Source organism: Rhodnius prolixus, unplaced genomic scaffold (assembly GCF_049639745.1).
Source record: "Rhodnius prolixus isolate KJV_2025 unplaced genomic scaffold, Rpr scaffold_3, whole genome shotgun sequence".
NCBI classification, from domain to species: Eukaryota; Metazoa; Arthropoda; class Insecta; order Hemiptera; family Reduviidae; genus Rhodnius; species Rhodnius prolixus.
Window position 1 is genome coordinate 25,175,284 of NW_027411603.1, and position 13,589 is coordinate 25,188,872.

Consider the following 13,589-nt stretch of genomic DNA (forward strand, 5'->3'; position numbering starts at 1 on the left):
GAAACGATTGTACAAAAATGATATTTGCTACGGCTTATTTAGGCATAACTTGTTCTGGTGGTGTGTGAAAAATATACTTCTCTCACTTGTACAATAAATAACTATAATTTCTACCTTTGTATAACCTTCTTTAAAAGTATTATTGCTCTAAAATGTGGCGGTAAATGAAGTTAGCTCTTTGAGAAATAACTTCAAAGCAATTGTATAATAATCAAGATAAAAGCCGTAGTAACAGTAAATCTTTCATAACTTGACAGTGTCCGCCGTGGCGCCATCAATCAACCTGCATCTCTTACTACTGTGCAGTGCATTCTCTACTGGCTGCATTTTAATCAGTGGAGAGAGAGAGGTATTATATCAAGGTGCAAGTTTAGGAAGGTTATTTACACATTGCTAGCCAGCCATGGTTCTAGTGGTAAAAAAGATCGTCTACTGCAGGGTCTATTAATGTGTCCATGGAGAGCCGGCGCTGGATGTATGCACTTTATTCGGTGAGTCATGACTTCTGCTATACAGGGTAACTTTGTAAGTTAAGTAGGAAAGCTCCAGCTTAGTGGTGTATCTAAAAGAGTGGGGCGTTTACTATTCTGCCCCTAACTATTATCCAGACCGGACATGGCCTGACGTCATTGCCCAGAGGGTCTTCCCTTAGTTCCGGCAGTCCTTTCATTGCTATATATATATATATATTTAGTGGCCCTTAGTGAATGCTTCAAACAACTTAGGGGGTTGACTCCACTAGTTCTGGTAGACATGGCCTCACGGGAATTCACTTTTGAACACGTTTTTACAAAAGAGAAAGAGAAGGATGAAGCAGAGGAACGCATACTGAAGAAAGGATGGCTGACTGGCGGTTGCAGAGCGAGAAACGTGCCGCCTCCCGCCTGTCCCATCCAAACAGCGGAATATGAATAAATATATCATAGCAGGACCTCCTCCAGAGCAACCTTCTTCCCATTGGACGACCTTGTAGCGGCGGGGATTTACGAGTAGCGAAAAACGTAAATCACCAGCGTGAAGAAGCAACTCACTACCGGGAGGGAGACAGGATTTCCTGGCCGGAAGCTCGGCCGCAAAGTAAATATAAGAGGCAAGGAGACTGAATAAATAAATAAACATTTTTTTCTTTCCTTTAAGAAGTGAAACTTTGATGGTAGAAAACATATATGAGGAATTTTTTAGTCAAGTTTATACCAACCCAATGTTACTTCTTCAATGTCTGTGCCAAATAAAACAATGTTATAATCTTGATTTTGCTGCCAAATATCTCTTGCTGGCTTCATAACTAGCAATAAAACAAGGAAATATCTGAAGTTATACTTTCGGAGAAATATTTGAATATATGGCGGAATGATATTTACATAGACAAACTTTTATTTGTTAAAAACAACGCCTGTAGTTGATGTACACTTCTCAACGAAAAAAGAACACTATCTTCGAGAAACTCACAACAAAAATGAATTTTGGTAATAAAAACGTACGAGATAAGGGAAGGTTTTAGCTGAATGGTTAGCGAATAATGGGTTCCAACGCAGAGTTCACGAGTTTGAATCCAGCTGCTGTTCCTTAGATTTTTTTTTTTTCTAGAAGCTTACAGCTCATTGCCTGGTGACGTACAGTGTTTACTATAAGTAGAGAACACTGTCTAGAAGTCGTCAGCCCAATGTAAAAAAGTAAGGGCGCTAATGACTTCAGATGATGACGCCCGTTAAATTCAAAACAATAATATTTACGTGGCACTTCACTCATGAGGGAATTTCTAGACCTGTGTGGTTAGATTTGAAATATAAAATCGAACTTTTTCTATAGATAACGAAGAGACGGAATAATCTTAAGTTATATTAAAGTTTGGAGCGTTTTAATGAATCCGATTGTTTACATAACGTAGGTTCGTTGTACAGAAGTAGTGTAAATCAATAGTTTGTTATAAGTGAAAGATTAGATCGTTTCTCTTGTAGTATTTTTGGGTAATCAATCATATCGTTTAAGTATGGGTTCCAGTCTAAATACAGTCCAAGATAATGGACAACACTGGCAGGACGTAGTAAAGGCTAATTATAAATTACCTCATACCAAGTGTATAATTGCAAAAAAAAACAGCACAAAAATGGCAGACAGATTAAAGTAATGGTAATAAAGGGAGATTCTATAAAACTATGACAGATCAGTTACTGCTGTCAGTGTGCGGATCGTATCTTCACAGGATCAACAAAAGGTCCTCTCCTCTTTGCGTAGATTGCAATGAGGAGGTGGATTTCAAACATATAATATGTCCACGTTATGTGGTAGATAGGAAACGAATGTTTGACGACATACGACAGGTATTTAGATGCACCATTTCGCTACGAAGACATAATATTCTCCACCAACATCTATGTGCTTAAATCTGTAGCAGAGCTAGCAAAGAAATATGAATGTATTTAAAAGTTATAGCCGATTAGAATGAATGGAAGAAAATGATTACAGAAGGATTACGTGATTTTAATTTCGGTTAAGCTATAAGGATGGCAGGAATATAGAGTACTGATCCATCCATTAGCTGTAGTTTATGTAAATAGTTGTATACAGTAGAGAGATGAATGTGTGAAGTAGACGATGCTGGCTGTATGGCGAAAGCCAATGCCAAAAAAAAATCACAGGTTGGGTGTTGAGGCACAATCTGGACCAAATTGTGCAATTATGGACATAATGTAGCATAAAACTATTTTTCTACCGCCCAACTGTGCCACTGTCAAATTCAGAATTACATTTCTAAGTTACATCTATCGCCATCAAAACACAAAAATTATTTGTCCCATCTAAGCAAATAATACATTTCTGCCCTATTTCTTACAATTACCTGACGATCAATCTCGCCTTTTTGAAATAGATTTCTAAATACTAAAGTTTACCCTCTTTTTATTTATTTTAAGTTATATTTTCAGTATTTTAACAAAACAAAAACAAAAAATATATATATAAAAATAAACTTTTGGATGCGATCCGTTGATGTGTAGCAGTGTCAGTGTAAAATGTAAAGTTTGTTGGGTCGGCTGAAGCAGTAAATCTCCGATGTGCCAGTTAAAAATAAAGATTTGAGGGTTGAACGTCAACCCGCCAGCAATCTAACAGACACAGAACTTTATTCATTCCCTCTCATTTTATTATACATATCTCTCTTTGTTTACAATCACTCTCTCTCAGTCTATCCTTCGTTTCCTCTTTTACCGTTAATTAATGTAACGAGTTCAACTCGAATCGAAAGGGTGATATATCAGACTCTCGGAAAACAACTCCACTGGCACCTACTTCTCCTCAGGCAGTCTGTCTCACTTTTACAAACGTACATACAGATACACTCTCTTTGCCATCTCATCTGTATCCTTATTCACCATCCGGCCTCCTTATCCTGAGTATTCCTTCACTATATTTCCATCTGCTTCTTCTTCTTATAGAGAGAGAAGCAGAATCTTGTTAGGCTACACCTCTTAATTGCAGCCCAGCCGTCTCCATCGCATTTGCCTCCACGCTAACTCCATCTTCACTAACCTACAGATTTATGCCTCTTCCAATTTGAGCGAGTCATGTAGCACAGCCCATCTCCTTTTACTACACCATATCGCGGCTCTTCATTTCTACATGCAATTTGATTTATTTATTTCATTCTCGTCCAAAAAATGTTTGTCAATTCAAAATGATTTTTTATTTTTCTTGGTGCGGTTGGGCAGAAAATCGATGTTGACTACAATCGCGGGAAGTCCTCCGCGGTTAGGTCTTAGTTTCCGCACTGATTCACTTATTGAGATCTAGTTTACAATTAGATTACCAACTTACAATGAATCATGGCTATGTTGAGATTTAAATGGTCATTTAATTGAAAACTTTCTTACTTAAAAACTTAATTTTGATTCTACAATTATTTTTCAACCGTTGAATCTGCAATAATAATAAAATTCAGCGTTTTTCAGCTAACAAAGAGGGGTAAAATTTTGGTATACTTTTATATAACTCTGGTCACAGGCTTCGGTATTTCAATGTTCAGACCATTACCCCATTATTAGACAGTAAACTGAAGCAGTTGTTTACTTGGAAAATCTAAAGGCAGTTTAGCATAGTTTAAACTCTGCAACTTGACATAACCTGCTGAACTTAGGCATTCCTTGATTTCCTGTAACTGTAGTTTTATTGATATTAATCTCCGAAAAGAACTAGTTTTGTGAAAATATAGAAATGTATTTTATGTATTATATAAAAACCTGAGTTAGTTTTCATGTGTGAGAGGATAGAATGTGATGTGAACTACAAGTGGGAAACTTAATTGAACAAAATTCCAACCATATCTCCGTCACTTCGCCAGCCATGTCACCGTTAGACAGCAAACATCTCTGCAATATAATTTATAATATCTTATAGTAAAATTAAAGCTTACAAGTTCACCTAATTTCCTTTAATAATTCATTACATATTTCTTTGTTATTAATTGTAAGTTTCGTTTAAAATTATTAACATTCTATGATAAATGTAATTGATAAAATGTAACAAGACCGATTAGCAGGTATAGTAAAAAACTTGCATTATTCATCGTGACGTTACAGAAAGTAAGAAACAAGAACAGCTCAAGTTGTATTCTTGGGTTAGAGCTATTTCCATGATCGTGAAAATATTTAGTTTCTTATTTTTGGGTAGATAAAAAAATAAACTGGATTTTAGAACTACAATTTTAAAGCTTCGCAATTTTAGTCATTTATTAGTTAAAACTTGAAATTTGTAGTAGTTGAAGAAGAATTGTGTGATTAACTACAAAATTTAACGATACTGTTGTCAAGGTGCTCATCGCAATTTATTTAGTAGACTAACTTGATTGCATGGTAGGGTTCACTTAAAATTATTCTGTTAAAAATTTTTAAAATTCATCATTTACCTATGTCTTATAAATTTATTTCATGAAATTAAGTTTAAAAAAGAACACTTTTTCTTCTTTTCTTTTTTAAATTGCCAGTTTGTGGCACGTAAGGAAAAGAGAAATTTCTTGCAATATCTGCGGCTGTATTAGTCTGGGTCTAGTGCCTTTTACGTCACCCGGGAGCGTGCTCTCGGCCGTGTAATTGGACCTCGTCCAATCCTTTTAGAAGTTACGGTATCGTCATTTCGAACCGCTAGCTTTTAATATATAAATATATCCGAAAACTAAATAAAATAAAATGTTCCAGAACTTTTAAAATTATCTATTAAAGGGATTCCAAATTAGGGGCACTGAAAGTTTCTAATTCTAACTTTTTCCATGGTTCATTCTGTTAACTATTAATTTGAATTAATATAAAATATTAAAGAATTTCAATTTTCATAATGAATAGAATTGTTTAAAGGGAAATAAATGGCCATTTTTTGCATTGCTTTGATCCCCTCTCAGTGGTAAGCTGAAAGTATTGCATCGTTTTTGGCTCATTGTGGGTTAAGTTTGAAGTATTAGCATATGTAAATAAGTAATATTAAGATTGTTCAACATTACTATACTTATCTTTAATCGGGCTGAAATAAATCTTAGCTGGAATACTAAGCAATTTATTAAACTGAATTTAAAATAAAATAGCGGTTTTATCATGACTGTTTGACCGTTTGAAGAACTGACAAATCAATTCCCACTTTAGAGGAAAGAGATTTGGCCCATCGATGCCCAGACCCAATAATAATCAACCTTTTTTCTATCTCAAAACACTGTGGCAAAGATTCTATACAATACAATTTTTCGTGCTCGAATACCAGCTTCGATTTACTGAAAAGAGGAATACATTATTCTTTTATTGATAAATAATTATTAAAGTCTCCGGACCAGTTCGGCTAAATCGGGATCCATGATTTACAGCGTACTCTTTTCATAAATTTAAAAATTAGTGTTCAAGGCGTACTTAATAGCTGAATAAAGCTAGTAATCAAACGATAACTGTTTCCTCCATCGGTTTTAGTAATATAATGCATAGATTTAGTCGAAAAATGCAGAGATTCGAGATAGAGAACATCCCTTCATAGGTCATGCGCCTCAAAATCGGGCTAGCTAAAATCTTCTTCTACTTTTTGAAGAGCTAGTTACTAATTTTAGCACATATGATTACTCTTCTGTCTATCTATTTATCTCTCCTCGCTTTGCTTCGTTAGTTTCAAACCACATTGAGGAGCCATCGATGATGTATGCTTGCCTATTGTTCTTTGTAAGCATGGCTATGACCAAATATCTTGCAGTACCATCTTGATCTTCTGCGTACTATTCCTTGAAGCAAGTGTACTGAGCTTAATATATATAATGATGCTTCTAGTTGCAAGGTACACATTTTTTTGGGCATTTCACGAGCTTTTAGTCCCCAGTGTTCCACATCTGCCTTTGGTAAGTTCGATATATTCTTCAGAACTCAAAGCAAATCCGAAGCCATCATTTTTCTGCAATTTAAAATAACAAAGCATTATTATTAAGCAAGTAGTTGAAGAACAGAAATGATAATGGACCAGCAAAATAAATATAAGATAGTAGAATAATGATTATAACTTTAGAATTTATAAAGACACGTTTGGAAAAATTTTGTGCTCACGGAAGTCTGATTGGAAAGAGCATTATAAAGCTGTTATTAAGCTGATCACCCAGCGGAAAATCTGCTTCCCTCTCGAGATAACTTTGCTTGCACTAATTTATCCCTTCCCCTTAATAACAGCATATTTCATACGAAATTCAATAAAAAAATAAAACTACAATTAATAACAATATCCTTAAAATTATTTTTAAAACAATAAAATTAATCCTTAATTAATTAAATAATTAATTTATATATAAACTACTGAAATCTACCATTTGTATGCAAATTTTGGCCGTTCAGTTAACACAGAGAAAGATTCAAATAACCGTAAATCTATTAACCATTGTATGCATATTATTACAACAATAATTTGTACGAATAATATCTATATATATTTATTTTTAATTAAAATAAATTTCTTAACTCCCCTTTTAACAAAATGCACACTGTTAGCTTCTTCTGGTCCTGTGTTCCTCGAAAGAGAAATACAGATACAAAATTTTCAGCATTTCATTTGTGTTTGCTGAAATTTTACAGAGATGAGGTTTGAGATGTTAAGTTTTAGTTATAGATGTGAGTAGATACATTATGATGGTAGTAATGGATAATTAATCTAGAAAGATAACTCTTAGATTAAAATATTACAAGAACTACGAGTATATCCTACTAAACTTACAAGCTACCGAACTAAGACTTATTGTATAAGAGCGAATTTATGATTTACATGGAACATTAAGTGTGGTGACGTTGCTGAACTTATCGAGAGCAGTTTAACGTTGAAACTATAAGTTGAATATGAATGAAAAATGAACTCTAAAGATCTCCTTCTGGAACATTTACAGTTCTGTGTTGTGTGTTGAAAATAAAGAAGTTGTTCTATAACCAATTCTAATTAATATAATTCTGAGATTTGGGCAACCTTGGCCAATTTAATGAAGAAAAATTAATGCTGTTCAGATTGAGCAGTGGAGTCTATGGAAACAAGGGTGGAACATTGTAATGAAATTATATTGGAGGAAATGGACTTTAAGAGAAGGATTAGACGTAAAGTAATGGAAAGAAATTGAGTTGGTTTCGGGTGACAAATGGTTCCCAATAGATGGCCGGAAAGAGTTCGCAATTAGGCCTCTAATGGAAGGAGAAGAAGGGAAAGACTGAGAAGTCTTTCAGGAGGAAGAGAATTGAGAAGGAGTTGATGGGGAGTTATCAAGGGAACTGAGATTGGAAAGGAAAGGAGATTATGGAGAAAGCAATGTCTTGAAGCGTACTCGCCAGGGGAAGATGTGAACTGATCCAATCTAAGAAAACTGGCATGTGGGGCGCTTGATCCTTGTCCTGAATTTTTTAAAATTGGGATATTGGCATCACTGGCTACAGGATATTCTTCTTCACTCATCTGACTAGACTTTAAAGCACTAAAGCAAATCAGATCACTTTAAAAAAAAAAGCATTTGAAGGTGCTGAACAGAAACAAATTGCAAAAATGTCCTCTCATTTGCTCCTGTCTAAAACAAAAAAGGTCCTTCCCCCGCCCAAATCCGGGTCCATGTAAAGCTGTACCAAAACGTTCCTGGTCCGTCGCACAGATCCAAGTAAAAATATTCATTTTTTTTTCATTAATATTACAGAAATAACAATGAAATTCACCCAAAAACTTTCTTGAGACATTAAAGAACTTTATCACGAGAGAAAATCTTAACAAATATTGTCAAATTAGAGATTTACAAATTTTTCTCGTTTTTTTCGCACAAAACACTAGGACTAGCTTCATTTTAGAAATAGACACGTCAAATTTGATATAAAGTTTCCCACATTCACCAAAGTGTATTTCATGGAAAAAAATAATGACGAAAATAAGAACATTGAAATAATAAAAAAGTATTTTCTTATAAACGATTGAAGAAGATATCTCTGATAACCTAGGGAAAAAAAACTGAGAATTTTTTGTTCATCATTTAATTTGAGGTCAACATCTGACTGAGTTCATTACGCCCGTAGCTTTAGTGTACGGCCGTTCTTCGGAGAATGTTTTCTCACAACAGACAGCACTCTGTCTATTATCGGACAGTGAGCTACAAGAAGCTCCAAGGAAGAGGGAAAATTTAAGGGCTAGCCGCTGCATTTGAGCACTTGATAGCGTGGAGATTATGGGCGCTATCCCAGACCAGTGTAATTCCCTAATAGACTCAATTAAGTGACTCAATAGAAATGAGAATAGTACGATACAAAAATCACCATTTATAAAGAAAAAGAAAAACACTATAATATTGTAAATACAATAAAGAAAAAGTGCTTTCCTAGAGCACTAATTCTTTAAAAAAGTAAAGAGAAAATTAAAAATAAAGCCAGAAAAACAAAAATAAAATTAATTTACATGTACATCTTCATAATTTTTTTTTTAAAAGTGCTATTTGTAACCTTTGACTTCCTTATTTTAAGACAATCTACTTTAAAAATTGACTATTGGTCCATCTAAAAGAGTTTTCAATGAATTAAACAACTTGATAAACTAACACTGTTGAGTGCTCGTGAACACGTTTTCTTGTAAAACAAACGTAATTTCTCATACGAAGATGGAAAGAATCCTGGAAAATGATATACAGTTCTGAAAGGCAAAGAAACTTTTATAAAGAGTGCCACCACCTAGGTCTGATAATGATCACATAAGGGCCTAATGAGTTTTCTTAAAAATTTCGATTACTTTTATTTTTCCAGCATTCGTAGGAAGATTGAGGCTGTTAGGAGAATAGCTTATGCTTCAAAATGGTATCAATTTTTAGAAAATTTACCTGTCTTTCTAACAGTGTCATCAGAATCGAATTCGGGCTAAAACTTTTTGAGTAATAACATTTTTATTGGAAAAAAGTAATGATTTTAGAAAATTAAATTTAAAGTGACGTCACTCAAGAACAGTGGAAAATATGAAGTTGGCCAATACATCATTGAACTCCACTTTAGATGTACTACACACAGTAGGCCTATCGACATTACTTACTGGTTCACCCTGTATACAACCAGACAGAGCGGGCATTTCAGATTTAGACAGTAGAGTTTAAAAGCTCTCTTAAATTGGGCAAAGTTGAAGAACGAACACCGAGGTGTCGCACCCTAAATTCTGCCAAGATAGGACAGATGGCCAAAAAATGAACTATGTCCTCTCTGGCCTTTAAATTGCATAGTGAGCACAACTCTACCTCCCTGTCCAACCCAAGGCGTAAAATTCAAATAGAGCGGTTCACATCTCATCTTAAACAGCCAACGAAATTCTTTTAAATTTAATGCTGTACACTGAGTTGAAAAAGAAAATAGACAAGCATTAACATTAAGCTCTCTATAAAAAAAGGTATCTATTAGTATCTTTGGCACTTGTAACACGCACTATCCTTATTTTATCTTTCAGAATAGCAAACTGTTTCTTCCACGTCACATTATTATAGGAAAAACTGAAATTAATACTATTTTTCAGAGAGTTTTATCCAGCTGTCAAACCAAAAGGTCTGGTGTTTCACGATTTCTAGTGCAACTACTCTAGGAAGTCTGTAAAGCCGGTAATTCAAGGATTTTCAAAACGTATCTAAAGTGGAGCCTTAAAGTAAAAGTAAATGACAAATCAACACCCATTTCAAGATACAGCATGAAGTTTGGGAGTAATTGAAGGCAGAGAATATAATCGGAATATAATTCTATTTCAAAAATATTCTTGAATAGTCTTGTTCCAAATTTGTTAACAGAAAAAAAAAGTGTAACAATAGAAAAGGTTATAGCTATATAGTGGTATGTTGTGAAGAGCGAAGTGTATTGAAAAGGGACTCAGAGGGGGTGGCAGTAGTCTGGTGTTAAGTAAAGAGAGATGGACGAGCTGAGGAGCGAGAGGGATAGAGGCCAGAGATGTGTTTAGGGGGAGGAGAAGGAGGCGGTCTAGTGGGGGCAGATTGTGGCGCGTGCGCCTGTGCCGTTGGCCGCGGCATCGCTAGCTAGCAGTGTCGTGGCCCGCGATGTGTACTCAGTCTATCCGTGTACTGTCTCTCCTATGTGCTCATTTCTCCCTGCCAATCACGTGACCGTTATCACCAACAGCCTTATCATTCTTATCAATAACCAATTTTTTAATTTTTATCAACAACCAGAGACCAGTTTTATACTACTATTATTGTTTTAACAACAAACTAGGCCGGTGGTGGTGGTGGCTGACCAAAGCCGAATACCACGCTGAAACATGAATGCCTGGAAGAAATGACAACTCTTATAAAACGACCCTGCATCACAGGACATGGGATTCTATTTGAGAAGAAAGAAGAAATCTTCTATAAAGGACTAAAAATAAACTAGAAGTTTTTTCGTTCGTTAAATTGGGATACATTTAATTCAATTTTATTTTAGTGAATCAAGTGAAAGAAAAGTAATTAAGTACATTTGTTTTAAAGTCCTGTTGGTGCATTCCCTTTGGATTGATCTACGTCCTAACAATAACTGTATAGAATAAATTCCCAGCTAGTCTAACAATTTTTTTCTTTAATGTGAGACATTTCCTTCATATTCCCGCCCCAAAAGGGGGTCTACATCCGCGTTATTGTCCCCTATTCCCGCCTTACCGCCAGATCGGCTACCCCGGGGCCAAACCAAATAAAGTAAAAATCATTATATTAAATAATTAAATAAACTAATACTTTGTACCTGAAAAAAAAAAAAAAATATATAAATAAATAACCAAGTGCATTCTAGATCGTAGAATCCCGTGACGCGCGGGTTTTTCTCTTCTTTAATTTTATAAAAAAAATATATAGATTATTACATCAATGTGATAATAGAATTTACAGCCGCTGTTTTGCGGTTAGAGTTTAATAAGAATGAAATAAGAATATTTAAATTCAGTGTTTTACCCACTTTAGGATCTACCTCAGCCAGCTACTCAACTGCAAGGTAAAAATTCATTTTATTTTTCCCTTTCTTTAAAGCTTTCTTCAAGTATAGAGAAACTTTTTGTTGTGATTGTTGTTGCCGTTATTGTCATGTTGTCTTATCTTTTACAAAGCAGAGTAACAGTTGACAGTTGGTTAAAGAAAAAACAAAAAAGAAATTACAAAAAAAAAAAAATAAGTACTCGTTGTCAATGGCTAATGATGTTCGACCAAACGTTATGTAAATGCCTTTACATACATAATATATTAGAGTTCTGTGCAACCTTCTTCAACTGTTCACTTTGAGAAGTTTTTTTTTTTTTTCTTTGAAGTTAAGGTACATAATATTATTCGTTTACATGTCAACATGTTGATACATGTCAACTTCTTTATAACTATAACTAACTAGTTGTACGTATAGACATTTTATTTAAATATAGTAACGGATTTAAATGAATGTTTCAATAAAAAGAATGAATTCGGGTAGTTTTATCAGTTTTTTTGTTTGTGTTTTTTTAAATAAAAAACAAAGTATAATAAAGGTCATTCAGTTTAGATAATTTTGTAAATTCGACTTAAAATTTAACAACAAAATTTACTATATTTTAAATAAATAAGGTCTAACTTATAAAACAGTTTAGAGAATCCCTGACATTTTGAGCTTTAAGCTTTTTGTAGTTCTTTTTTCAAATAATAAATTGCGAAGCTGATAACCAAAACTGTTTTTTATCTTCTTAAAATAGTTTAATTTAGTTTTTATAGTACGATCTCAGTAAATATTAGTAATAAGGTCCATAATTAAATGTAATTTTTGAATAAATGCAAAAGCCCATTACTTATTTATAAGTATACATTTATATAATATAAAGTGCAATGATTTATAAAGGAAATGATCGCCAATATAACTAACAATTAAACTTGAATTGAAATTAACTGACCTAATTTTCTTATTTTGAATTCAAATAAACTATTTTAACATAAATCAATCATTGGTTTGCAAATTCCCGACTGGATTAATGAAATCCAACGAAATTAATGAAATTGTATACTTTTGGAACGTTTTAAAAAAAAAGAAAAGAAGTTTTTGGAACGTATCTACAGAAGTCTAAAAATTTTTTAAAATACTTTGAACAGATTAATCATTTTAAAAAACACAATTTCCACTTAGAATCCGAATATACAATGGAGTAGGTGAACTTGGAAGCAAATTTTACTAAATTTGTTAGCAAAATTTTGTAATATTTTCTTCTTAACATGAAAAATTGTTAAATTATTTTTTAGATTTTTAATTTTAATATGATTTACAGCTTATGGTTACTATTTATTTTTCAAAACATAATATTGTCCGTTAAGTTTCAGTTAGAAACGGTTGCTAGGAAACTTGTGCTAGTTCGTACTGGTTGAACTTGGTCTGAATCTCCTCACTATTCAATGACTGTTTATTTTGTTTTCCATTTCATTTAATTTTTTAACTTTAGCACAAAGATTTCATGTTCTCCTCGGCTTTAGATTGGTTAAGTTTAAAATAAAGCGTAATATTTTTTGACGACACTTTGTGTAGATAGAGTATAGATTGATTTAGTTCATTAAATAGAACCAAAACTGGACAAAATTTAAAAAAGAGGTTTTTATTATTTGTATAAATTAGATAAAGCTCGAGATCGCTTTAAAAGAAAAATGACGTGAACTCATACCCATCTGTTTTTTACTACTATTCTCTAAGTACTAACTCAAATTCTAAACGTTTGAGACATATTTAATTAAGATCATGCAGGAGGAATCTACCAACTCGCTTGAAGTTACACATTCATGTGTTTATAATTCAGTTTAAATAAAATTGTAGGAGCCATTTGCGAGAAAATATTAAAATATGAAAGATTTATATTCGGCTAATAGGCGCTTCTGGGGCTTCAAATTTTTGAGAAATTTAGTCCGACATTTGATTCTTATTAATTCTATACGGCTGAGAAAAAAAAAAAGTATAAATATGGCATTGTATAGGGAACCTCTACAACCTTTTTCTTCCCAAAATGCCCTTAATCTGGATTGGGAAAATTGCCAAAATAAAAGCTATAGATTTATTACATGAATGCAATGAGTTTAAAAAAAAGTGCAAGAAAAATCGTTGACAGCTTTTTTGGAGAAAGTC

The 13,589-nt window shown here is 33.5% G+C and overlaps 1 protein-coding gene across 4 annotated transcripts in view; it reads left to right on the forward strand.

Moving 5' to 3' along the window:
* The window catches only part of LOC141453154 (homeotic protein antennapedia-like), a 1,160,806-nt gene that overhangs the window by 989,487 nt on the left and 157,730 nt on the right, over positions 1–13,589 (forward strand). The window contains exon 1 of one of the 4 annotated variants that reach the window (XM_074125979.1): positions 7,405–11,462. The exons of the other annotated variants lie outside the window; for them this stretch is intronic. The gene's annotated coding sequence lies outside the window, so the exon portion shown is untranslated. Of the gene's footprint in view, positions 1–7,404; positions 11,463–13,589 lie in introns of those variants that run through there. 4 annotated transcript variants of the gene reach the window in all.